The sequence below is a fragment of the Lepisosteus platostomus genome, chromosome 6 (assembly GCF_059453375.1).
Source record: "Lepisosteus platostomus isolate fLepPlt1 chromosome 6, fLepPlt1.hap1, whole genome shotgun sequence".
Taxonomy (NCBI): Eukaryota; Metazoa; Chordata; class Actinopteri; order Semionotiformes; family Lepisosteidae; genus Lepisosteus; species Lepisosteus platostomus.
Window position 1 is genome coordinate 49,831,050 of NC_142616.1, and position 24,257 is coordinate 49,855,306.

The following is a 24,257-nucleotide window of genomic DNA, read 5'->3' on the forward strand; positions in this document are numbered from 1 at the left end:
TTGTTATTAATAGAATGTGCCAGTTTTAACAGTTACTTTTCTTTTGGTGAATCAGGAGCAAAAGTCCCAAGATCTCTGATTTACATATAATTGATTTAGTTAATTAGTTAATTGAAACTGATGTTTTTTCTTAGAAAAAAGTTAAGACCATTTTGCACTATGACTTACTCAGAGCACCACAAAAGTGATAGCAATGAGAGCGGGAGTAAGTTCATGGTGGATCTAGGAGACCAGTTATGTATTTTACATTGCACAGATAAACCTTTCCTTTTCTTTTGTGGACTTTTGGCTATAGTGTATGACCTCTTTGTTTTTAGAGAACAATTTACCTAATCCTATTTAGAATGAAACTGTTTCAGTGTTCTATTTAGAATGGAATCTTTCTGTACACCAAGCAAGATTTTGGACTGTTTTTGTCCAAAATCTTGCTTGCTGTAGAGAAGACTAAAAGCATCTGAATTTAACATCTTTACTTAAGTGAGATAGATATTCATCCATTGTTGATGAAGGGAAAAGAGAGTTTGCTGCCCTTTATTGAAGAAGCAGGTGGCAATGGCAAAAGCAGTCGATTTGAGGTCAGATACTTATTGTTTTTTAAAGGGTTTCTTCAATTGTGAATTTATAGTGTAGGCTCCCCCTCTGATGTCGTTCTTTCCAGTCCTACCTCACATGGAATTGTGCAACCCCTCTTTATCTTCCCACCACTTTTGAGAGATTCAGCATTATATTTTTAATCTCCTCCTAAATTCAGTAATGCCAATGAAATGTGTAATATTTTTGAGCAATTGCAATGTGGGATCATATATTGAATAAATGGTTTCTTCTCAGAAAGAGCAGTGTGCACAAAGGAGCAAGAATTACAGGTCCAGAGTATATTTATTTTGATATAGATGACATAATTTACCTACTGCCCTAGATATGGAAGCCAGTGGATCAATATTTATCACAGAACAAAAGGAAAACCAGCTGTTAAATGAAATATGAGCACTCTGTTTTTGTGCAGGTATAACTGTATTTGTGAGGATTAAATCTGATAAAATGTTTGCATAAATATATTAAGTCTTGAGAAACCAGATATAGAAACATATTCTAAAATTAGAATAAGAGTCATGGGGGAGATCATCATAGATCAGAGATACAAAAGTAAATGTACAATGTTGAACTAAGCAGTAACATTTACAGTATACATATTTTACAAGCATGCATATTCGATATGTATGCCTGTGCCATTTTAAATGCAGGATAATGGAATTCTTACTTACTTCATTTATTAAGGTTTACTGTACTCTTTTATTTAAAGTACAAAAGGTGACCAGCTATAATATTGTGAAATATTAAGTATTACACCTGTGTTAATGATAACTTCAGGAATTTATTATATTTATTACTGCGTGAGGTGCCAGAATCACTACAGGGATGTAGTGCCTTTAGCATGTTATTCTTGTGGAACACAAATTTCTGATGAGTGCAAATAATTTTAGAAATTTAGGTTTGAATCCACTGAACTGTGTGCCAGAACTAACAAGCTGCTCACACTATGTTCAAATGGAGTCCTAGAGGAACGTATCTCTATTACAAATACAATAGCATGTGAGAGCTCTGTAGAGCTCTGTAGCTCTGTAGAGCTGGCTGTTGACAAAGGGAGAGAGTGAAGAGGAAGGGAGGTATGAAGGAAGGAAAGTGACCTCCATATATCAAGTGATCTTTAAGACTAACCTAGCTGCTGAGCTCCTTACACAATTTAAAATTCAAAGTGTAGTTGGAATTGTTGTCCATTGTTTCTTGCATGTAAATGTTAGAACCGTGACTGATTGTGCTGTTCTTGCAGTAGATGTAAACCTTGCAGGTTTCCAAGGTTTGTGATATTTTTACATGATTTCTTATTAAAATGTGGCCTTTATGTGGTGTGGCAGATGTTAGAGCATTATGTTGAAATAAAAGCTGTATTGATCTTGTGATCTGTGGCTGTCGTTGGACTTGGCGGTGCGGTGGCTCTGTGGCTAAGGTTCTGTGCCTGTGACTGGAAGGTTGCCGGTTTTTATCCTGTGGCCCTGCAGAGGAATCCTACTCTTTTGGGCCCGTGAGCAAGGCCCTTAACCCCAACTGCTCCAGGGCCGCAGTATAAATGGCTGACCCTGCACTCTGACGCCACGATTCTCTCCCTGTCTGTGTCTCTCATGGAGACCAAGTTGGGGTATGCGAAAAGACAAATTCGTAATACAAGAGATTGTATATGGCCATTAAAGTTATCTTAATGTAGCTTTTGAGTTAGATTCCTATGTTCCACTGATGATTGTGGTATTTAATTTATCTGCTTATGTTACTGAAGGTTTGTTCTTGTTTCCATTGCATGAGCTCTGCATGTTCTCTATTTGATACCACAATACTTCTTGCAAACCTGTTTTAGCAGTAGCTACATAATGTTGTATTAGGCAGCGTAAATTTTCAGGACAAAAGGCGGCTTATGTGTGTAACCTTGCTATTTCTGCGTACAGTAGGAATCAGTTGTCTTTGGAGTCTTGAACATACTGTATTTAACAATGAGCAAGAAAACATTGGCAGGCTGCTGGCTTTTTAAGTTTAACCATTCGGCACTAACAGTGTATATTCATGCATGCAGTTCATGATGAGAAAGCAGCCGAGAAAGAATTAGGAAGGACATAGCGCCACGTTGCAAATTAGTTTCTCAACATAACACTTCAACTTATTTCTTGGAAAGTGAGCCAATATTCTGTCATTTCTGAATAGACCTGAAGAGCTGCCTTATAGATTTCGTGAGCTAAGGAGCAGCCCTTGTGTCCTCAAATTGTGTGAGACTGTTTCAAGAGGTGAAGGAAATGGCACTTGCATCATGTTTATTTAATCTAAATGTATCTAGCTGAAAGGAAATAGCTGGGTATTTGTGCTGCTCTCACAGGTACAGAAAAAAAGTTCATTCCTCACAAATGTCTGGGTTTGCTCTTAAACTTTTTTTTGAGAAGTAGTATTAATTCCTCTCTAGAGACGCCATGTGTCAAAACATTTTAATTTTAAAATGAAATGCATGTTTCTTTATTCTAGATGTCTGTAGTTTTGACATTTGAAGGTGAGCAAAAGAAGGATTTCTACAGCGTGGGTTTACTGGGAATCATAAAGACTATTTTTTGTTGTTGTTTGTTTTGAGTGTTGTTTTGTAACCAGTGGTGGGAGACATGCTCACTTCTTAGGGGGACAGTTGAGCCCACACGTGCCAGGCCACATACAGCAGAATCATTTTGCCCTTTAATGAAGTAACGGCGCTCATATGCATTGTGTTCCACAGATGAAAACCGGAGAACATTCTGTCAATATATGGCAATATATGTCAATATATACTGTACCAGCAGCCATATCACTCTGCAACTCACAACTGGCAACCCACTGAAGCAAAGCAGGTGTGAGCCTGGTCAGTACCTGAATGGGAGACCTCCTGGGAAAAACTAAGGTTGCTGCTGGAAGAGGTGTTAGTGGGGCCAGCAGGGGGTGCTCACCCTGTGGTCCATGTGGGTCCTAATGCCCCAATATAGTGACAGGGACACTATACTGTAAACAGACGCCATCCTTTGGATGAGGTGTAAAACCGAGGTCCTGACTCTCTGTGGTAATTAAAAATCCCAGGGCGTTTCTCAAAGGAGTAGGGGTGTGACTCTGGCGTCCATTGGCCCTTACCAATCATGACCTCCTAATAATCCCCATCTATGAATTGGCTTCATTACTCTGCTCTCCTCCCCACTGATAGCTGATGTGTGGTGAGTGTTCTGGCGCACTATGGCTGCCGTCGCATCATCCAGGTGGATGCTGCACATTTGTGGTGGTGGAGCGAAGTCCCCGTTACCTGTAAAGCAGCCATATCACCCTGCAACTCACAACTGGCAACCCACTGAAGCTAAGCAGGTGTGAGCCTGGTCAGTACCTGGATGGGAGACCTCCTGGGAAAAACTAAGGTTGCTGCTGGAAGAGGTGTTAGTGGGGCCAGCAGGGGGCGCTCACCCTGTGGTCCACGTGGGTTCTAATGCCCCAGTATAGTGATGGGGACACTATACTGTAAACAGGTGCCGTCCTTCAGATGAGACGTAAAACCGAGGTCCTGACTCTCTGTGGTCATTAAAAATCCCAGGGCGTTTCTCGAAAAGAGTAGGGGTGTAACCCCGGCGTCCTGGCCAAATTTCCCATTGGCCCTAACCAATCGTGGCCTCCTAATAATCCCCATCTATGAATTGGCTTCATTACTCTCTGCTCTCCTCCCCACTAATAGCTGATGTGTGGTGAGCGTTCTGGCGCACTATGGCTGCCGTCGCATCATCCAGGTGGATGCTGCACATTGGTGGTGGTGGAGGGGAGACCCCATTACCTGTAAAGCGCTTTGAGTGGAGTGTCCAGAAAAGTGTTATATAAGCAATTATTATTATTAATATCAGAATTTCAGGGTTCAACTGATCAAGTAGACACAAAAAAGATTGAAGTCTGTTGTGTTAATTAGAAGCTCAGTTGTTTACTTTTTTTTTTTCCTCGTACAACTCTATACAGTATTTCTTTAATATCAACTGGACCTGTGAGTTGGGATGTAAAATTGTTTTTTATTCGCCACAGAACCTCATACACTAACCAGTATATGGATTGCAGCCTTGATTCTGTGCTGTTACTTATGCCAAACTAACTTATGTTACTCTTAGCCTCTCAGAAGCTTCCAGCTGGCACTGGCGCCCTGTGCACTTCCTGTTTCTGGTCATGACTTGTGTCTCTGTGACTTCATTCACAGCGGTCATCTGGTTCAGTTGGCTTACAAAAACATGCCTAAAAAAATTCTTACTTCCTTTCGCCATCTGGTATATAAAACCTTCCGGCTTCCACCTACATTTGTCCTCTTTAATTTCCCCTTATCCTATCTGTGTACTGAGCAACTACTGAAATAGAAAGTTATTTTGACAACTCTAGAACTCTTACAATGGCCTTAATGGCATAATAGCTTCGTATTTTTGAAACCTTCCTCTTCTTTCCCTGTTATGTACAGTCTTATGAAATTGCTGCATCAACGATACACTGTTTTTCAGTTGTTAAATTGCTACCTGAATCATATGAATGCATTTTACATTAACCATGAGGTTTAACGCAATCCGAACTCGGGCTGTTTGAGCAGTGCCCTCAATTTGACGCTACACTTCAAAAGCCATGCTTTTTTTTTTGAGAGAGAGAGACTGTATTTTCAATAATAAGGAAATAAATAGCGTTATCAGCTCATGCCTGGTACAGAATCTGCCTTTTTGAATATGAATGAACTGTTTCTTTCCATTTTAAACATTTTTTTCCATAAAATGTTTAAAATACACCATGGAATAGACTGAAGGATTTTATATAGTCTGAAGCAATGATTTTTCCCGTAGTTAGAATCATTTTGCTGCTTGTATAATGCAAAACAATTGGGACTTCCTATAATTGCAGTAGTTTGTGCATTTTCCACAAGGCTTAATCCAGAGTTCTTAAAGGTGTACTGCAGTGTTATTTTTTTTCAGCTCCTCTTCACTGACAAACATCATATAGCTAGTGAATCTTTGAGCTTCTCTGTGTGTATTGTGTGTGATGTGTGTTGCTTCGCCGTGCATTACAGTTATCACTATATTGGCTTCTTTTTCTCCACATCTGTTTCACAGCTGATGTCTGCTCTGAGATATCCATGGTGTACAACATGAATGTTGGGCCTCCACAGTGTTCTTTTCCCACTCGCAGCTCTTCAAAGTCAGGGAGTTCTGTTCATTCTACTGTTGTTTTGGGTTTTATTTTGGTCTATATTGTCCCACTACTGTCAGGAAGGGTCAATTTCTTTTTTTTTAAAAAAGGCAAGAAGGACCTTCAGAAACCATTCCCTTTAGAATCAAGGGGATCCTGCAAGTGAGATTGGATCCCTTTGGTTAGTGTATAATGGCTGTGTTCGTAAGACAATGTCAGAATCTGTCAGTGAGATATACTTATTCTTCCACTTTGATGTCCTAAACGAACAGATATTTTCCTGTGTTTTCTATGCAAATAATTATATCAATTGAGCGAACAGCTGAACATATGATTTATCTAGTTACAGGTTTTCTTAGCTGATTACAATTGCCAATCAATATACAGCAGCAGGTCTGCTATTATGTAAAATAGGTTCTTCCACTTTTTTAAAATGGTTTGCATGGCTCTTTTGGCAGCTAACCCATCTTTTCTTTAACTAATTATTAGTTCTCCAGATGGTCTCCCCCACACCTCCTCTTGTATATTAAAACAAGTCTGTATTAATTCCTGAGGGGGTTATCTGTAGAATTTAGCAAGCAGGTTGCATATGATCAAGGGATCCCCAATCCCAGTCCTGGAGGGCTGGTGTGTGTACAGGTTTTCAGGCCAGCCAAGCTCATAACAACTTGAATCAGCTCATTATTGGCTTAATTGAACCTATTTAACAGCTTATCCCAACTCTTCAAGTGCTAGCGTTTTTAAAAGGCCTAGAAAGCTTGTGGATACACTGCTCCTCCAGGACCAGAATTGAGTCAGTTGAGCACTGCAGTGCTAAAGCACATAAGAGCACCAGACTCCTTTTGTTGCTGTTTAGGACCCTGGAAGTTTTAATCCAGATGTCCAAGATTGTCCTGCCTCCCCTCTCCATTTCCAATAAAGGACTAATAGACATGAGCACTATCTTCACACAAGGGAGGTAGCAAATGTCTCTTTAATTAGGAGAACTAATTTCCTTCTGTCCTTAATTAGCTTTCACACTCGGACGTCCCTGGTCTTTTGCAGCATGAAGTTCCTTCAGCCATCTTCCAGTCTTTCTGTCTAGAGACATGCTGTTTTTTCTTCAGCCCTTATCTTAGGTTACATTCACAGTGCCCACACAGTGCTAATTTCTGTCAGATCTTGTTTAGTGGCTTTAAGTAATATGACTTCAAAGCCATTGTGACAATGTTTTAGAACAGCCAACAGAATAAAAAACCTTGCCCACTGTAAAATATGTATGTCCAATAGTACAGTTATTTAAGTATAAGAAATGTATTACTTTGATTAAATTATCTATTCATTTCCAGTTTGTTCAGTTGTATTCAGGACCACGTTGGGTTCCCACAGAAGCCTTGACAATATATTTGTTTTGTCTTGTTATTTATATGAGCATGAATATTTAAGCAGAATTTGCAATGCTGTAGCGTCTTGTGTTTCTATAAATTCAGTCTTTAGGTGCCCAAAGGAGACATTATCCTTCGATCATCTAATACCACCCATTGGTGCAATCAGCAATCATGCTGGAACTTGGAAAAAAAGTAAACAATGCACTGTTGGTTCTGGTGGAGTTACAGTATCTTTACATTAGGCTGTAATGGACGTCATGTTAGAATCAGCCTCTTTCAGGTTTGAGCTACCGTTTTAACCTGTGTTTTGATAACCAGCAATTTAAGCTCCTGGTAATTCTTGCATGGCTCATTTTATAGATTAGACCTGTATTCCGTTTCATGTAGCGCTTTTGCGTTTAAAGTTATTCTGGCATTTTTTAAAAGAGTATATTATCTACTGGCATGAGGACTGAAGCTAAATATAAACCTTGCTAAAAGCTTTTTTTTGACCCAGCATTAAGCTACTGTAACTTATTGCTTTTGATATGTTTTCCTATGTATTTTTTCTGTTTTTTTTAATGTGTTTAGCTCTATACCTAAAAAAAGGGAAACAAATCAAAATGATCAAATTGCTGGTGGTTGTGTACTTTTCTTTTGAAGTTAGCATTTGTGTCACTACTAAAAATAGTTGCTGCTCCACTAAACAAGGTGATTTGTTTTGTGGAAATGTAAATATTGGCTTCTTAATCACACTTGTACTGTGGACATTAGAAATAATGCTGTACCAAGCTGACATGAGTGGAATGTAGTTAAAAGAACAGTGGTAAAATGTGCTCTGAACAGCTTCTGTGACCATGTTTCATCTATTTGCTACCGTGCTCTTGTAGTACTGTGAAGTACCTGCATTGGGTGAATTGTATAAATCTTGACAAGCAAATATTTGATTATCTTTCATTCCTTGCAGTATTTAAAAATGAATTAAGACCACTGCTGGTTCCCCAGCAGCTGTTGTCCGTAGCGGTCTTTGCATGATTTATGTTCACAGCATTATCCTGTGTTTTGGATACTTTGAACTGAGCTGCATTTCAAACTCCCACTGCCTAGAGCAAACAAAAGTCTCAATTACAATCACATATGACCTATATCTAATCTGTATGGTCTGATATGGAAATAATGTAAAGCCTGTAGGATACACTGTAGGTCTACACAAAAGTTAAATACTGTACATAGACAATTAACTATCCAACCTGAAACAGAGCTGTTTGTGTGTCTGAAATAAAAGCTTCGATACAGGTTAAGAAAAATGTAAATAATGGAAAAGTGTGATCAAACCTTACCTCTACTCTTTGTTAGAAGTAAAAGTCATTTACTGCATTGCCTATGGTTGTAGCTTATGAGTAACTGACCACGTTTCATTTTTTATTGAACAGTGAAAAATTCATCTAGGAAAAAAATCAAACGTGTGTAACAAGTAAACCATGCAAGCCTTTTACAGCAAGGCATTTGTTTTATTTTTCCTTGCTGACCTTGGATAGTAGTTTTAAACTTCAGTGCTTTTTTCTGGTGTTTTAATACTTGTGCACATTTTGATAGATTCATATGAACTCAGTCTAAGAATCGGTGCTGGAAGTAATTCTCAAACCAAACACTGTCATAAACCATTATTACGGGTGAAACATCTTTGTTTACTGTATTTGATTAACCCGTCTGCCGCGCGCCCCTGCTTCTCTTTGATGGATAGAGAGCCTTTTCCATTGGGTTTAGAGGGAGCTGGAAGAGGTACACAGAGGATTGTTTGTTTTTGCTGGTGTAATGCAGTCTAAGTGCTGTTGAATGAAATGAATTCAAACTACTGATATACAGGAGACCTTGGCTGCTCTCCAGCCTCTTCGCCGACCCCTGAATTTGATTGCGGTCACTGGTTCTGTAAATTGCCATGTGTATGTGTCACCCTAAGTAAAGAATATGGTTAAACATTCTCAGAAAGATCAATTATTAATGTCGCTTGGGCTGTGTGTAATCCATGTGAGGCGTGCCTTTTGTTTTTTAGGGTTATGGAATGATACGCATAGCATTACAAACATAAAGAAAGTGATGTGGAATTGTCAAATGAGAACTTTAAAATGCTTGCCCAGTACAGTAGTATAAAGGACCTCCTGAAATTGCCATTTTTTATCTTCTTATATTAAGCAGAAGTAAAGATCAGAGCCAAGTAATCTTTTCTTTTCTAAACCTTTTATTTATTGCTGCTCTTAGTCCTTTATTCCCTCTATCACACTAAGTCTAATTTTTAAAAATCTCTTGGCTAAAAGCCACCTGTAACACAGGTGCAGTTGTTTTTCTAAGCGGAATGTAGGCTGCTCATTTTTTTCCCCATAACGTTCAATGTGGAAAAACACAGCCATGCATGTTAAATGAAGTATACAGCCTCTCCGCAAGTAAGCTTAAAATGCCCCAGGGTATACTCTTGTTTGTTAAAAATGTCAGCTGGCTATGAATTTGTTTCTTTGGCAACCATTACCTTTACCTGTACTCTTTGCTCCTACAGGAGATTAATTACCCTTCAGCAGGTCTTTGGAGAGAGAGAAAATAGCTAGTCCCCATAGAACAAATCGTGTGTGCTGATAATTCACCATACAGTAGGGAAATGGTAAGGTGAGTCTTTGGGTGCCACAAACAAGCCAAGCTATGCATTTCAGTTTCACAATGTGCTATATTATATTGAAGTAGGCCTATTTCTTTCAATTACGTTATTAGCCTCGTTCTGTACCGATCAGTTAAACCAATAATGAGGTTATATCAGGTGTGTGGAGTGATCAATACTTGTACATGGAGAGTGAATACCATGGACTTGAATGACACAGAGCAACTTCATAACCTGCTTAAACCTTACAGACCTTTCAGAAGCCATTTCATTGCTACTTGTTACTCGCGTCTTACTGAATATAGTTTTTTTTTTCTATTTGCAAGTGAACCTTGAAGGGATACTTTCCAAATTGGCTGACTGAAAAATGACCTTGGAGCACGCTTCTTGATCTAGTCATTTCACAGCAGTTTGACTCATTCAGTTTGCTGCTTTTTTTCCCCAACTGCACCTTGTGCTAATACAGATTTTCTCATGTCATGTTTTGTGTAGGCCTGTGATGTGCTGCCCTTTCGTGCTGCTTTCCATTATTGTACATTCAGAAAGTACGACATGATGTTAAACTGTGTGTTGAACTGCTATGTGAAAAAGGCACCTGGTTGCTTGTAATATCTTATCCTTACCCATCTTTCAGTTGCATATGGCTGTATTATGCAAAATACCTTATTGTGATGGCAGATTTCTTTGCAAAGCCAGCTGCATTAAATGTACAGTGACAACATAACACACAGTTGCTACTTAAACACCCCAGAGACCATTTATAATGGGGCATTTATGGGCATTTAGAGATTTAGAACAGACAAGTTCTCTCTCATCAAGGTTCTGTTTCTTCAAAATGGGCTTGGCATCAATCTTTTACCTCCAGCATGTTTATCTGAATTTAACAGACAAATGGATGTGAACAGATAGTAGCTTTTTGGTGTTACAAAAACTATCGCTTCATTACACTATGAAATGATTTCTGTAATGCAATATGCCAATCTTTCCTTTCCAACTGGAATTAAAAAGTTGCACAGGAATCCAAAAACAGCAGGGCACCTTTGAAAGGAAAGGATATTATGTAGTTTTGTCTTTGTTCACTGAATACGCTTCTCTGTCTGTCAAGTAAGTTATAGCTTGTTTTTCCATTTCTCCCTGTATGTTTAATTGTCATGTTTGCTGACAAGTCTCTTTTTAAACTATAATACATAGACAGCATCTATCCTCAACATCTTAGTTAAGTATAGTATCTTCCAATTGTATTCATACTTTCAGTGAACTGTAACTAAAGGGTTTGCCTGAAAATTGCACTCATGGTGGTGTTTGCGTTTTGTCCATCCACATCATGCAGTGCCGTTTGGCAAATGCATGTCTTTTTCTTTTGACGTAGATCTCTGCCACAGATGCCAGATTCACAAAGTAAGCTTCAAATGGCAGTTTTGACTCTCACCTTCATGGTTTCTTGGAGGTTCAAGACTGTTGTTGCCCTTGACTGCGAGTTGCCCCCCAAACCACTTTTCTGACTGTTCATTTGGGCGCCACCTCTTTCTGGTGGATCTTGGACCTTCTTGAAGATGGACTTCACTGTTGAAATGGGAATATGTTATACATGTTTTGTAGCTGTCACCAGAGATATTAAGTTTGGCTTTCTCCATGACAAATTTGTAGTGTTGTGCCTCTGTGTTTTGCAGGGGATTGCATAACAATTTTGCATTCTGTAAGGTTTTTGAAGCAGATGATTAAAACATTTGAGTATTAATTGTGCAGAATTTATTTTAATCATGTGTCACAGTTCTGTTATTAATGTATTCACAGCTCCTTGACATATTTTGCATCACATTTTAATTTATACATGTTGAAAACTCTGATGCAAACCTGCATTTTCTCTGCTAAACCAGCTCTTAGTTGCCGTTTGTCAAGGGCCTGACTACACTGGGAAGCTACAGTATTTGCGTGTATGTGAGAGAGAGCAGAGCTGGATTGCGTCGGTGGAAGCTAGCCGTTTACAAGTGTTGTTACCTTTCACAAGCTCTAATAGATCGATTGAGATTGGTCAAGAATAAATGAGGTCCTTTGTGATTACAAACTGGAAAAGCTAACCTGCCTAAGGAACAGAAAGTACTGTTAATAAAACTGTAAAATAAAACTGTTGTTTATATGGTAGGATTTTAACTTCTGTCTAGATAACTGTATCAGCATCGTAATCTACTAGTTAACCTTTATTTGTTTAAGACCTATAAATAACAATATGAACAGTGAACTTAACAGTGTGACTATGCTATTAGCAATAACATTTTTCCTAAAGATTTAAAAACACAAACGTTTGTCTTCAGACCACAAGCTAAAGAATAGTAAAATACAAAGACTTCAAAAATAAATCTTGCACGTCAAAATACAAGTCTACTCACACAACATATTGGAAATCTGTTGGACTACAACAGAATATGATAAACGTCACAGTGTATAAGCAACTCATGCATAATCGTCCATCAAACAGGTAAATAAACAGTGAACAGTAACATTGTGCTATATATATCACAAAAACAGTAAACCTTTCCAGTAAATAGACAAAATTGCATCAAAGATGGGTTGCAGTTGGAAACAAAAAACTAAAAAAAGTACACCTTTTTGCTTTGTGTAGTTAACTGCAGTAATCAGTTTGAGTTACCAGTAGAAATAATGACTGAATTAAAGAAGTCTTATGAGTGTCTCTGTTGTGAAAAACAAAGTGCTTAGCAGAAAAAAACAATCTGAACTTTGACAAGTTTGGCTTTGAACTCCTTAAATCCTGCACTACACTGGGCCACTTAGCCGAGACCCTCAAAGGTGTGAGCTCTGTCTGCAGTATAAAAGCAGCAGAAGCATCTGAGGTTTGAGCTGTGTCCCTTTCAGTCAGCAAGACAGGTTTACCATTGTTAAGCACTGTAAAATTAATAATAGAAAAATAATTATAGGTTTTAACTGTGAAAAATGAAAAGTGTGTGAGAGCATGAGGTGAATACTCCATTTAGCAGAGGCTCAGAAGGCTTTTGGTCACATTTTATGCTTTCTGTCAGTTTTCTGGTGCATTTCATTATTCCATGTGTGAAAACCCTATTTTTATTAGTTTACAAATAACTACAACTGTACTAATTGTACAGTAATAGTTAAAAGGTAGATTAAGCAGACAGCATGTTTGCTTCTTTTTGGATATCCTGGTTACACTCATTTTCATCTCATTGGAATTTTGTTCCTATTGATCTGATCCATAACTCTTTCCAAAATTGCTGCATTTATTGTATGTGATCATATATAATTCGAAATGCATATACATACGTTTAAATCTACTAAGAGTAAATTAATAACCAAGATATTGCTTCATGGCAAAATGGAAATGGTTTTCCTTAGTTGACACCTCAGGGCTGTGCCTTTTCTGATCTATGGACAATTTGTGATCACATGAAGTGAACATCCAGAGAGGGGTTTAAATCCACCCATTTATAATCAGTAACTGCTTTATCCTTTGAGGGTCATAGTGAACTGAGCTTAATGCAGCAGGCATAGGGCACAAGTCAAGAATAGATCTTAGACAGGATGCCAGTATGTCACAGAGCAAACAAATGTTAACTCAAATGCATCTGGGGATTAATGTAGAGATGGATAGAAATTGAAATAGCCAATGAAAACTCGGATAACTTGCGAGTTTTACACAGAAGGTTCTGCAGGTCAGAATCTAACCCAGGTTCCAAGGTTGCTGTGCTATCTGCCTCCTCTAAAGTCAACATTTCTTCTTTCTTTTGTTTTCTGATAGCTTTCTCAAGGATCAATGTACCACGCAGTCAAAAACAATCCAGCATCAATACATTTCTGTTGAAAGGAAAAATCACTGTCATTGAATGTGACTAGCTGTCTGGAAGGATCATCTGTTACCCTTATCGGGGCAAAAAACCTCAGCTTCCTAATTTGTAACAGACAAATAGCTAATGGCATTGTTGTTTGACAGGCCAAATGGAGCTTTTTAATTGCTTAACTCTTAAATTGCTGTCTGTGGCAATTTGTGTTTTATTGTAGTTCACTTTCCATGTGTGCAGTAGTGCAGGACATTGCTGTGCTGTCTGTTAACATGACTAACACCATCATTTTCAACACTAGGAGAATTAAAATGAAAATAATTGCAGTGTTGAGAGAGCACACAATTGGTGTGGGTGCAGGGTAACTTGCTATCTCTATGAGGGAGGGAATGAGAAACTAATTTTAGAATTTGCCCACTTGTCCCCATCTTTGAAAGGCTTGCAAACTTCCTGTCCATCATGACCACAGATGTTTGAGACATGCCGAGTCCAGTTTTGATGCAACTAAAGTATGGAGACCCGCATCACATTGCTTTCAATAACTGCTTATTAAATTCAGGATCACTGTGGCCCAGAGTGCAAGGCATAACTCAGCCTGGCCAGGAATGTGCCAGTCTGTTACAGGGCACAGAGATACAAAAATGCACACACTCACACCAGGAACAATTAACCTATGATTTAAGCACCTGGGAGAAGCCCACTTGAACATGGGGAGAACAAGCAAACTCCTCACAGATAGCACCCCAGGAACTGAACGGAGGGCCCCAGCACTGCAAGGCTGCAATCCTAACACTGTGCCACCATGCTGCTCAGTACAGGACCCATTTATGCTTTAATAAGACATTAGGTGCTGCTTTACTGATTAAAACACAAGGGCAATACCGTTGTCACTATCAAACTCTCCTGTTTTGTGTTACTGAGCATTAAGAAGCACCTCTGCGATGCCACTAGAGGTTTCAAATGGGCGGAATGCAGTGATGTTCGTTTCATCAAATGTAGACAGCTGACATGCTGACTTCTCTGTGAACATAAGTTCCCATCTTGTGATCAAACAGAGGTCTAATCTTCTTTTGAACCTCTAAAGAGTTCGGCTAACTGCACCCTTCTTCAGGCAGCTCTGTTATATCTCTTGTGGAAGTGAGGTTTTTTCCTGTACTTATTTTTTGAACAACCTTCTAAAATGTGAGACATTTTTTGTGCTATTGCTGAACTTTAATACTGTCGTCCCATCCTTCTCCATAGAGTGGTATATGATAGCTGCTGCATGGAAGGTGGGGGGAAAAAAGAACAGAAAAGCTAAAATATCTGAAGACATTTACAGTTTCCAGTTTCTGTTAAAAGAAAGTCAAAACTTTTTTTCTGATTTTTGAAACAACACCTTTGCATTACTTTGAAATTCATTTTGAACCTTGGTTATCATGATTATAGATACAGGTTTGAGTCCCTCTTATTATTTTTATTGTTAACTTAAATTCAAATTTAACAACCAACGTTTATGCTTGCTTCTGCATATCACTGCAACATAGCTCTATGAGTAAAGATGCACACCTTTGGCAGGGAGGGTGTGGGGATAGAATGATATCTAACGACATTAGATAAACTGAAGATCCGTTATGTGGTAAGTGACGATGTACAGCTTGCTCATGCAACCTGCAACAATGGAGTGCATAAAGTGTTATTACTTTAGAGTCTTAACTGGAATACATTCTATATAAATGTGCAGTTTGAAGTAGTGTTCCTTTCATGGTCTTGAATCTTAATGGCATGTTAGTGTTAATGACTGAGCTTCTACAGCCCTCTAGTACCGAAAGCATTTGTATACATATTTCATGTTGTTTTTCAATGATAAAATAGAATCTTCAGCCTCATCTCAGAATATTTAGAAGTAATTTCTGAGTGCAGTAAAGCGTAACTTCAGAATGCACACCTTGTGATTTTATTACAGCAGAGTGAAAGGAGTTGCTTTTCACAAGCCTATCAAACTGTTTGTTGAGAACAGAAAAGCTGATGAAATCCCTTTAGTCTGATTAAAGATTTCTTGTAACATTAGTGAAGTGACGATATTGCAGCTAAGAGAATAAGTTTCATTCAAATTGGAAACTAACCTTTTTTTCTAATAAGAAATTCAAATTTGCCTCTCATGAAGAGCTTGATAGGCTAGTTTTACAGTGTTCCATGAGCTACAGTTTTTCATTTTTCCCCAAAAATAATTAGATTTGGATGTCTCTTGAGAAATATATTTCTTAAGGTGTGTTTTATCTTGTGCTAAAAATATGTTCCACTAGCTATAGTCATTTATTAGTTGGATTCACTTCACCACACAGCTACTATATCGGAAATTGCTTTGAGCCATTAACACAGGGCATTTTACTTACAAATGTCTAATTGAGGGAATACATGTATTTATTTTTGGCATATTTAATCAAAAAGCCTGAATCTGAATGATCTGTTTTACTGTACTTGAGGCACGAGTTAAAAAAAGGCTGCTTTTTTTTGCTACTGCAGTTTTCCTGAGTATGTGTATTTTAATTTTTCTATGTGAAAGTGGTCTTTCTTGCATGTTATGTATTTAGGACAGACTGGCGATTGTTGTCAAATTAATGACGGTTAGATAAGCACAGCAAAATGTGATGAACATTCAGTTTTTTTGATGGCTAAATATAGATTGGATTTTTTTTTCATTTAATAAAGGTAGGCCAAGGTCTCCAATTATAGGTCAATGTCAAAAGAGCTGACAAACCTGTTTTTTTGTTCCATGACTCAATCTGAGTCTGCAAACGCTTGATTATTTGTGAAGTGAAGATAATAGTTTTCACTGTGGCTGTGGAATTAGTATGTGTGCAGAAGGATTTTGACACTGAGACTGTAGTGATGCTGTTCCACAGATTACTTTTATAACTTGCAGAGCATTTAAAATTGCACAGTAGTCAGAAAGCCCATGTCTTTGCAGAATATATTTCAGCAGCTGTTTGAACTGGATTAAGCATAGAATTTAACTTGAGAAACAAACCTTGGGTGTGATTGTCATTCGGTATATAACCTCAAGCAACGTGACAGTTGTTGGAAGATGACAGTCTTTTTTCTTTTTTTTACCTGTAACAAATCTTTTCTTTTCTTTCTGTTCCTTATAAAGAAGGGATCTGAACAATGGAGATGTACCAGAAGAAATATATATATTTTAGAAATGCCACTGTGAGTGCTAATATGATTTCTTAAAAATATCAAAATAATTGCTTTTTTGAAAAATAACTTGCTCTGGGAAATGAGGCTTAAGAATCCAATGTTATGTCAGAGCACTTTGTGATGCATGTGATATATGTTAAATCTGAAACTGAGCTTTACTGCCGATTATGTCTTGGGGCTAGTATGAGTTGCCTGTGCAAGTTAGTGGGTAATAGTAAGGCCCATACTTGAGCCAATAGGTCCATTAGGCTGGATTTAGTCCTGGTTTCTGCAGTGAAAATTGGGCTGAGAGTAGATGACTGGGACTAGTCCATCACATCACATCACCTTAAGTTGAAGGGGTACCCATTTATCGAGCTGGGAAAACTGGGTATTCCGGGTACAGCGCCTAACTCAAGGGTACAGGAGCAGTGTGTGCAGTGGAGACTTGAACCTGTAATCTTTCACATTGGAATTTATTACTTTAGCCACTACTCTAGTTGGCCCTCTTACTGTACAGGGCAGTAGACTTTATACTTCTCTCGTACCAAAAGAGATTTCAACTCTTCTGAAAAGTGTGCTTGTTTCTACAGTGCATTAGTTGAAATGATTCTTTACAATGTGATGAAGTGTGTGTAAAAACATAGGAAATTCATGAAGCCATCTTGATTTACTTGATACTTGACTTTTTTTCAAAGGCTGACTAAAAGACTGGTGTTGCGCATGTGCACATGTGGTAATGAAATCCAGAAAACAAGGAAGATAAACTTGCGTACAAGACATTGATTGATTAAGATCTTCCTTATCTCCTGTTAAGGTCAGGATTAGGGTTTGGTGTAGAGTTAGGATTTTTCATTGCTGTATTTGCCACTGTAAAAATGCCAACATTGTTGTTGTGAGTCTTGTCTGTCTTTAAACAAATGTCTTTTAATATATGTCTTTTTTTCAACCTCCGTAGATTAATGGAAATCTTTTGAATCTGGGTGTACCTGTCTAAATCACATTGGTCTAGCCCATGAAAGCCAAAAGTTCATTTTGTCCTTTTGACTGTGTGAGGAAAGTTGTATTTTGAAAATGGTGAGCATGTGACTGAGGTGATATTACTTTACAGAAGAGAATGTAAATCTCAGATATTATATGGATGAAGTGCTTTGTGAATGTATATGGTTATTTATCAGTGCACTTCTCTCAACTTTCAATCTGTGCCATTTTCATTTTCCAACCCAAAAATCATTGGCTATAAATAGTTATATTTGTGGAAGCAGACTCAGAAACCCTGCATGCTTTTGATAAGACTTCTGGCAATAAAGGAGGCAGACCTTTGAGATGAACTGCGAAGAGTAAACAGTTTTGTGAATTAAGCAAAAGTTTAGTAAACACTAAATGTAAAAAAATCTAAACTAAAAGGGAAAGATCAGAAATTGTGGCCTTTCAATTTTAAATTAAATGGCAGTGAAATAATTAGTCATTTTTTGACAGGTTATATAAATATTTTATGATGCAGCCACTGCAGTTAGAAAGGACAACCTATAGAGGATGCAGAAATGCACAGATAGAAATTGTCTGTACTGGTATCATTTCCCTTAACCCCAATCTGATATAAAACTACTGAATATTTTTCTCCCAATTTTAATTTAAAATGGCTGTGCATCAAATGCCAGGCTTAACATTTAAACAGCAGTCATTACAGATATTCCAACTGATTTCAACCATTTACCTTCAGAATTGGATGATCAAGATTGGATTGGTATTGTTTAAAAATAGTTAAGATATTGCTTTAATTTAAAAGGCACCATAGTCTACTTTAGAAAATGTATGGTCCACAAAAATAATACATGTGCAGCTATTAAAGTTCTTGGTGCTTTCTTTCTTTGTGTGTTGGGGTGGGGGGATCTTGAGAGCAACAGTTTTAATTGTTGAGAAGGAATAAATAGACTTAAAGCAAAATGTGTTAATTAATTCCCTGTGTACTGATGCAACTATTGGTAAGAGAGCCTGACTCAGATGTGCAGTTAACATAAATGAATAGCATGATCTCCTCTCCTAATTGTGTATTAGCAAAAAACATAATCATTCGCGAGGGGAAAACAAATCAGCTAAAGCTTTTCGTCTCCCAGAGGAGATGCACCTCATTTGTCACCAGATCATTTGTCACTTACCTGTTATTTGTTGAGATGTTTACGAAGACGTACATTGAATCTAAAAAAAAAGCCTATTCCTCTTGTAAAAAGCAACAGTAGCGATTACAAAAGTTTCATCATTTTAAAGTCTTGTTCTGACTTTTTTTAATAAATGAGCCTCAAAAAGATATTAGTTTGATTTACAGAAGTACAGTGAAGCTTTCCTGCAGAGGTGCACAGCAGCGATAGTGAGTGATTGCAATACAGAGTGCTTCACTAAAATCACTTCAGTCCTCAGATGTGAGAGAGCTGTGTATTTGATCTTGTTGCTGTGGCATGCTGTTTCAAACCAGCAATACTCAGATGGGTAACTAAAGGTGTTTAATAATACAACAAGCCTGCAGTACACCATAACACTGCCAAGTGGCCTCCACATGGAAGCTATGCTTTTAAAACCTGTGCAGGTTTGTGTCTCTTGTGCCATTCCTTTGCTCTCTGTTCTGTTTCTGTAGACCATCTCTGTCCTACTGTGTGTGCGCTCTGGAGCTGCACTGCCACCAAATCGCACTGTGTTCGGTCCCCTGCGGCTAATCAGATCACATGCTGTGCCTTTGGGTTCTAATGGGAGAGAATGTGCCTGTGGTCCCGTCTGCATACACTGGGGTATCTCAGCGTGTCACTTCTGCAAAAACTGCGGATTGATAATGAGGCGGTACAGTGACTTTCTAATGAAGGTAAAAAAGGGGATAGCACTGTTAGTGATGAACTTGCATCGTTCTCAGCAGTGTGTACAAGCCCTCTGCCTTACACGAACCTCTCGGGATCAGGTTTCGAAGTTGCTGCCCAGCTTTTGTATGCAAATGAGAGCAGTGGGAAGTTGTGTGCTATTTTTGGTCTCCATGTCATTCCACTCCCTTTCCAGCCAACTCTACTTAATATGGGCCGTCCTGACTGGACTGCGCCCTCCAGGACTGCACACTTCCTAAAGTATATATCCGGTTTTTAAATGTTTTGAAATGTTAATGCACTCTGGCTAGATTTGGCTTCTTGCTCTGGCCTCTTTTTTCCCACCTTAATAGTCGCTTCTTCTGAATTTGCCAATTTATAGAAGTTAAATTTCAAGTGTTTAGTTAAGATCTTTGTTAAAAATGGTAATATGATCAATGAGAACCAGAGTGACTATTTTGTATCTCACTGGAAAGGGAAGATGGTTTATTTGAATTATTCAGTAAGTCTTTTGTGGATTCATAGAATGTGGTACCAAACATAATAATTCTAGTGACGTTATTTTGTTAAACACTGATGCCATTGCAGAAATCCCATCCTTTGATGTGGAGTCTCATTTTACTGTAATATGAGCTTGGTTCCCACAGCTCCTTAAGGAGAAAGTAATATTTTTCAAAAAATAGGAGACGTATTTTATGACACTTAATAATGTATTACGTTGTAATGTCACTTTACTTTGTGAAGCTGAAAGAAAGATTACAAATGAGAGGTGGCTGTTCAAACCATCTAAGTTTTGATTTAAGCTTTTTTATTATCAGTGCAGCTCCTTATAATCCCTTCCATTTCATTCCTGAAGAAGTAAGTACATTTTATTGGGGAGTCTTGTATAAATCCTCTATTTACCACTATCCTATTGAACATATATTATATTTCCTCATTTACTTTTTAATAACATTCAGTATGGGCTCAGCCCTCATTGATTTTATTGACAGTGCAACAAACCTTCATTAAATCTAATAGTTTACCATTTCTAGAACTAAGTAGTCCCCTTGTCAGCTTTGCAGAACCTATTAAAAAGCACATTCATAAGAGAATCAAAGCAGTAAAATGATTAAAAGAACACAGAAAAAAGAAGTGACGTTTTAATACATGGAATGGAGAATGATTCTATATATTATCTAAATCTATATTTATACTTCAGTATGGATTTTTCATTTGTGAATTGCAATAGTGCATTGAAGTTCAGGTGGTGATTAACTGTGCATTTCCCTGTTTGTACTCATCTATTAAGATGTTCAAGACATCATTCTCTGTAAAATATTACAAATTAGCAAAGAGAGGTTAATTCCATGCCAGTGCAGCTCCAAGCTCTAAGCACATGCATTATTTACAGCACATAGATTAATTTAGTCAAACATAGTAAATCAAATATTTTTTTCAAGATGGACTTTAGATATACTGGATACTACTGTAAAAATCCTTAAATAGTTATTACGTTTTATTTTATTTTTTTTGGCATTGCCTCACTAAGACATGGTTTAAACGTGGGTTTCTTAATGTTAGATCAGCCAGTAAGTGAGCAATGTTAACTTAAATGGCCTGTGACCCTTTATTTTGTTTAGTGCTGACAACAGTTACTTTGGATGAATTTCCAATGTATATAGAGCTGAATGTGTTAAGTGTGTCAATACAGAAATGTCCTTCAACAGAAGATATTGGAGGAGGATGTAAGGAATGCTAATGAAAGCCTATCACAGGAGAAAGGATTGCCCTGGACTACTTTCAGTCAGTTTTGTGTATGAGTGCTTTGTCTTTCTACTGGAATTACAAAAAAAATGAAGGTTAAGTGTATGAAAACCAGATTCTGCAATGCATTTTAATTAGTACAATAATTTTTTTGACTGCGCTGATTAATGACTGCAGGCCGTGCGTGTAAGTACATGTATTCATCTATATGCACATGTACCTGCATAAATATATATTTAAAATCCTTGACAGTGTGAAGTTGGTATAGATGTAAAGTCGTTGAAGTGAAGTATGTGTAAACCATCTTTTCATTTTTGTCAGGCTTGGTTTTATGTTTGTTTGTATGGGATAGTAGATATCCGTCTGTTCTTACAGTATATCCTGTGAAAACTGGACTGGGGTACTCTATAGTCAGGGTTGTATGTATGGGGTATGCTAATATAGTTTTTCAGATGATAAAGGTGTTTGAAATGGTGTTTAGATATTTTCCAAAATATTTTTACACTCTCCTTTACACCCCTTTAAATCACCGATCACTTTTATTTTTGTTGCAAAGTAAATATATTTAAAATTTCATCTTTCTTGAAGTAGTATTTCTTAACTTGTGTATTAATTTCTGCTTGACTTGTGTATTAATTTCTGCTCAGCTTAATTAAGAAGAAGGTCTAGGACAAGGTCATCTAGGAGCAGTGTTGAAGAGTACTTGATTATAGGCCTTTTGTAGGTTATATTGCAGAAGGATGAGTTTTGTACTTAGAAAAAAAAATTAAGATGAGCCATAATAAAGAATAATTGGTTCCTTTTGAAGTGGGTATAATGACGTATTTTGTGTGCGAAGCTACTGTAGCCTACAGTGCCTCACAGCAGGGCAATGTAAACATGTTTTGAATTGATTGAGACTTAGTCATTATTGAGAAAGAGCCTGATCTGGCTTGGGTCCAGGTTATTGTGCGTAAGTGCACTTCTCAACACTGGACTGAAATGACGCTGAATTGACACAATTGGCAGTCTTCAATTACAGCAGGTTGCCTATAACTCTACCTTTCATCCCATACCAGGACAGTCCCCTTCAGTCCCTGCTATCTGTGGTGTGTGGAGGCATGGCAAAAGAGATTAGCAGGAAGTCCCACTCTGGACAGTTAATGGAGAGTCATGCTGTTCATATTTGTTTTTAACCTATATACTGTATACAGCTAGTCATAATCAGCCATAATAGAAATCTGTATTAGGATACCAAAGAGTCTCTCAAATCTGTGGGTTTGAAGTGTTGAAATATGAAAACTTTGCCTGCATTATAGGGCTCATTCTTTTCATATATTTACCTTTTACAGTGGTTGCTGTAAGCCTCTACAACATAATAATTTAAAGGCTGTAATTCTTTGATTATTGACTTGTTTAAGTTATATTTTCTTGTGGCTAAATTGAAAGCTTTAATGCTCAAAACTCACTTATGTTTTCCTGAATGCCACCAGACAAACTCTCTACCTCTAGGATTTTAGAATATTTTTTGGCTGTGCAGTCAGTACAACTCTGCAATGCAGTGCTGCATTAGAGCTATATAGGCTCGTCCACAGTTATACATGGCAAAAGAAATGCTTATACCTCATCCTCTACTGCATACAGTAGGCTTCTGTTCAGAGAGCACATCCTTCCTTTTGGCTACCAGTAATGACTTGTTGCCAAGCAGTGTTCTGTTGGTAATCTAAGAGCCTGACAACTATCATTCTGAAAGCCTGCTGAGTTGCATAGCGGTGCGATCCAAAAAGAACTCGTTTCATCCCACTGCGCCTTGGTACCATGCAGCTATTGCACAGGGTGTAACGGGGACAGAGCTGGAAACCTTTCAGAATGCCCACTGTTAGTGTTTAAAGAATTAATATTCCACAGCATCAGCTCTGGAACACTGTAATTGCTTTGGTTGACCTTAACTTGGGTTGAAGTTTGAGAATTAATGCTACTGACTTTTAATGAACACCTCTGTAGCAGACTCCTTTTCGGTTAACTCTGTTTCTTCTAATATTTGCTGCACGTGAAAAGAAATAGAATTCCAAGCAGACAGGTGTCTGTTGAGAAGAAGAAGATGAGCCAAGTCAGGATGTAGTGATGCAGTCCATTTTAATACTTTCGAAACAAAGTGAGCAAGAAAACCCACAGGCGTGCAGTTGGAGTGACTTGGGCTAGGGCAGGATCTTTAATACAGCTTGGTATTGCATAATTTAATTTTCTGTTCAAGGAATATTGGGAATCAATAATGTAATTCATAGAAAAGCCATAGAGTGAGCCTTCATTGGCATTCATGGTGGAGTCAGAGCCGATATACCAAAGAACCAAGAAAAAAAAAACTTGTCATTGAGAGAATGCAGTTACAGCTACAAGCAAAAGATCAGGCACCTGCACATAGGAACCTATTAATTTTAAGGTGTTTTTTTTTACCTAGCTGTACTTGGTGATGATACCTTTTTGTAGGTAGAGCTGTTGAGACATGTTTTGTCTGAAATAGATTTCGCCCACATCTGAATCCTGACAACTACACGTATGGGTCAGTGTTCAAATCTTCAAAGGCATATTATTCCTATCTATTCATTAGTATAGATTTATAAACTGAATACTGTTCCAAATGTGCAGTTTGTTACCAAAGTTAACAGCCTTACCTAGTAAAAACTTTTGTTTGTGCTTGTGAGGTTTTTTTTTCCTACTGTGAAATGGACTCTTGTCTTAAGAGCAGTTAACAGATGTAATCAAAGCTGCCTGAACCAGCATAGTTCCCTTGCAGCCTGTTTGTTCTCGTTTCATCACCTGTAACTTGATTTGTCCCCATGGCTGCAGGGGGTCATATGTGGGCAGGAAAAATCCAGAATGGCAGTAACCCTAGGTACTGCCACCACAGATTCCACTTCCTGCGTGGTGAAGCTGACTCAAGCGACTCCAGCCTAGTGCTTTCATTCCCTATCGAATCACG

The 24,257-nt window shown here is 37.9% G+C and overlaps 1 protein-coding gene across 1 annotated transcript in view; it reads left to right on the forward strand.

Annotated features, from left to right (window-relative positions):
• The window catches only part of ptprga (protein tyrosine phosphatase receptor type Ga), a 256,694-nt gene that overhangs the window by 24,360 nt on the left and 208,077 nt on the right, over positions 1-24,257 (forward strand). The window lies entirely within an intron of this gene.